A 4,790-nucleotide genomic window follows, 5' to 3' on the forward strand; every position below is an offset into this window, starting at 1 on the left:
GTCATCTGCTGGTCATCCAGCCAGCCTTTTCCCATTACGGAGCGAGCTCAGAGCTCATAGACCGATCTTCAGGTAGGACTGAGACCACAACACACTCCACACACCGGGAAAGCGAGGCCATAACCCCTCGAGTTACATCCCGTACCTATTTATTTCTAAGTGAACAGGGGCTACACATTAAGAGGCTTGCCAATTTGCCTCGCCACTTTCCGGGATTCGAACCCGGACCCTCTCGGTTGTGAGCCGAGTGTGCTAACCACTACACTACACGGTGTGTGTGTGTGTGTGTGTGTGTGTGTGTGTGTGTGTGTGTGTGTGTGTGTGTGTGTTTTGTTTGTTTGTTTAGTCTCTCTCTCTCTCTCTCTCTCTCTCTCTCTCTCTCTCTCTCTCTCTCTCTCTCTCTCTCTCTCTCTCTCTCTCTCTCTCAACTAGATGTCATTGATTGTTGATTATTCAATTGTGTAGAATTGCTGAGTGCAATAATAACTTTTCTTTATTTGTTATTAGTCATGTAATGAACTTCGCTTCACTAGGTGTTAATATAACATACTACTAAACTGACACTGCCAGCAATCAGCTTCCAAGGCTTTGTGCAAGTCTCGGAGTGGTACTCAAGCACTCAAAGGTGAAGTTGATTTTTCATGTAATATCGATAAAAGGACTTCGACTGTACTATATGTATTATCAGTCTCAATCACATTGCATTTAGATGAAAAATTGTGATAAATCATGTGCCACATGATGGTACATAGTACCTACTTGTATTTATGCAACTGTGCTTTGATTTACTTTTTCTCTTTGGTAATAATGTAATACCAATTTTATATTTTTATTGTTAAAGAGAATGCTTATATTAAGACTTATTTGTAAACCATGATCCAAGTTCTAGGTGTGGAGTTCAAGAAGGATAGAATGGCAGTTGCTTATGTTGCAGGTGTGTTATGTGATTAGTATATATTTGTAGGATATACATTGGTGATAGCCAGTATCAGGATCACATGAACTAGAACACAATACATATAACAAACAGATCTTGACAAAAATTAAATCAGGTTAGATTAGCTTAAAGCCTTAAATACAGCAGTGAAAAAATTTACATAGAAAAAAAAAATTATGCTAATTATATATATATATATATATATATATATATATATATATATATATATATATATATATATATATATATATATATATATATATATGATAGAATGTAAAGAATTGGAAATCTTGAAGTAGATGTACCTGTATACTTATTAATTGAGAATCAACATGAACAGACTAATTGTGTGAGACCAATCCAAAATACTTAAGGAATACACAAGTATTTCTTTGAACAGGGTCACTGACTTAACTTTTTAGAACTGCTGTTCTCATAAAAAAAAAAAAAGCATGTAAATAACCAGAACCATCCTAAATTTCAAGTTTTTAGAAATTTCATTAATTAAAGGTAATATTAATGAGTAATGTACTGTATTTAGAATAAGGATCAGTAATTCAGGGGATTGTGTAATTTTAGGATGAATAAGATATCCTGAAGCAGCATACTCCCAGTAGTGTCAGAGCCTTACATTACAAACCAGTCTTTCATAATTTTTCACAAAGGAGAAGATATCTAATGTTTTCAACTAAAGAGTTCACCCTTTGGTATTATGTTTAGATTGCTGAAACTCATGAGAATGTAAGTTATATAGATTTTTGTTTGAACTTTCCATTCAGTTAATGGAAAAGTGTAAATAGCTTTTATTAACATCATTTATGACTTAGTGTCACAAAATCTATACAAAGTAATTACTGTGCATCTTCTAAGCATTGTGTATCATAATTACATTGCAGGAAGTTCTTACCTGAAAACTACTCTTTATCTGATGGTTAATAATGCTGTAGATTCAGTATATGGAGATCAGATAAATTACGTATATTTAACTTGAGGAGCTTTTGCAAAGTTTACAATATATGTATATTGTATAGATATTGCATAGTACATTAAAAAGATCTTTAAAATTGAGACTAGTTTTTTCCTAGTCAATTCTATGAGAAATTTACTCAACACATCTGCCTTGGCACGCTTCTTTGTAAATATTGTAGTATGTCAGAACCTCTCCCTGGATACTTACCCAACTGTTTTGTTGAATCTTATGGTGGGAGGCCTGTAGCTGTGTGCAATAGAAGAACGTCATTTTTTTGATGTTAAAATACACAAATGTTACAATTTTGTTCTTTTATTCTCAATTGGATTTTTAGTATATGTATGATGACACACACACACACACACACACACACACACACACACACACACACACACACACACACACACACACACACACACACACATACACACACAGAAATATGGAACAAGATCGATGAAACAGTAGATCAAGCAAGAAATATTCATAACTTTAAGGCTAAACATGGTTTTAGGTAAGGAGACAGGACTGCACGAGCATAGTTGTAAAACACAACTAGGTGAATAGAACTAGGTTAATACATTTATTACTCAAATTCAGCCTAAAGGGCAGATCGGAAGAAACAAGGAATAAAGATTATAAAAATAGAAGATAAAGTTACAGTAAAGCTAATTATGTAGAACTAAGGAAATACTTTGAACAAACAGACTGGACAAACTTTTATATAATAGAGAACAACACGTGAAGAATTTTAATAGAAAAATACAATGAAGGAATAAACACATGATAATGAAGAGAATGAATAAGTTTATTCATTCTCTTCATTGACATGTGTTTATTCCTTCATTGTATTTTTTTATTGAAATTCTTCACAAGGATTGCTTTAACAGAAAATGTGAAGTAGGAAGGATGAAAAGAGAAGGAGTTTGGTATGGATGGAGAAGAAATAGAAGATATAATCTTTGGATGGACTATGCGCAGAAAAGTAAAAAAAGAATGTCAAGATTCAGAGAATAGAGCAGAAAAACTACGAGAGATAGTGGACACATGTAAGAACCAGCCTAAATTGTTCTATAGATATGTAAACGGCAAGCTGAAAAATAAAGGAGAAATAAACAAACTAAAATTCAACAATGTAACGTATGGAGACCCAGAAGAGATGGCAGGAATGATGAACAATTGTTTCCAGTCAGTCTTTACAAGATAAAGTGACTTTCAATGTCAAACATCCCATGGAAATAGATTGTCAGCAGAAGAAGTGACAAAAGTAATGGAAGAACAATATGTAAGGAAAGCTTCGGCTCCCAACGGAATGTCAAATTGGATTATCAAGGAATGCAGTCAACAGTTTATATATATATATATATATATATATATATATATATATATATATATATATATATATATATATATATATATATATATATATATATATATATATATATATATATATATATATATATATATATATATATATATATATATATATATATATATATATATATCTGCTGGAAGTTTGACTACATTCAGCCTGTTCCTAAAAAAGGTGACCATTCTAACCCCTCAAACTACCATCCTATAGCTTTAATCTCTTGCTTGTCTAAAGTTTTTTAATCTATCCTGAATAGGAAGATTCTCAAACATCTGTCTGATCGCCAGTATTGCTTCCGTCAAGGTTGCTCTACTGGTGATCTAGCTTTTCTTACTGAGTCTTGGTCATCCTCTTCAAGGGATTTTGGTGAAACTTTTGCTGTAGCGTTAGACATGCCAAAAGCTTTTGATTTAGTCTGGCATAAAGTTTTGATTTCAAAACTGCCCTCCTACGGCTTCTATCCTTCTCTTGCTTGTTTAAAGATTTTTAATCTATCCTGAATAGGAAGATTCTCAAACATCTGTCACTTCACAATCTTCTGTCTGATCGCCAGTATGGCTTCCGTCAAGGTCGCTCTACTGGTGATCTGGCTTTTCTTACTGAGTCTTGGTCATCCTTTTTAAGGGATTTCGGTGAAACTTTTGCTGTAGCGTCAGACATGCCAAAAGCTTTTGATTGAGTCTGGCACAAAGCTTTGATTTCAAAACTGCCCTCCTACAGCTTCTATCCTTCTCTCTGCAACTTTATCTCAAGTTTCCTTTCTGACTGTTCTATTTCTGCTGGGTAGATGGCCATTGTTCTCCTAAATCTATTAATAGTGGAGTTCCTCAGGGTTCTGTCCTGTCACCCACTCTCTTTCTGTTATTCATTAATGACCTTCTTAACCAAACTTCTTGCCCTATCCACTCCTATGCTGATGATACCACCTTACATCTTTCCTCATCCTTTCAGAGACGACCAACCCTTTAGGAAGTCACAGGTGATGCAGGGACACCACGGAATGCCTGACTTCCGATCTTTCTAAGATTTCCGATTGGGGCAGAGAAAATTTAGTAGTTTTCAATGCCTCAAAAACTCAATTCCTCCATCTATCAACTCGACACAACCTTCTAGACAACTATCCCCTCTTCTTCAGTGACACTCAACTGTCTCCCTCTTCCACAATGAATATCTTCGGTCTGTCCTTTGCTCATAATCTTAACTGGAAACTTTACATCTCATCTCTTGCTAAAATAGCTTCTATGAAGTTAGGTGTTCTGAGGCGTCTTCGCCAGTTTTTCTCGCCCCTCCAACTGCTTACTCTGTATAAGGGCCTTATCCGCCCATATATGGAGTATACAGTTTTACTAGATAGGGTGGAATCAAAAGCTTTTCATCTCATCAACTCCCCTCCTCTGACTAACTGTCTTCAGCCTCTTTCTCACCGCTGAAATGTTGCATCTCTTTCTATCTTTTATCGCTATTTTCATGCTAACTGTTCTACTGATCTTGTTAACTCCATGTCTCCCCTCATC

This window comes from Portunus trituberculatus, chromosome 38 (genome assembly GCF_017591435.1).
Source record: "Portunus trituberculatus isolate SZX2019 chromosome 38, ASM1759143v1, whole genome shotgun sequence".
NCBI classification, from domain to species: Eukaryota; Metazoa; Arthropoda; class Malacostraca; order Decapoda; family Portunidae; genus Portunus; species Portunus trituberculatus.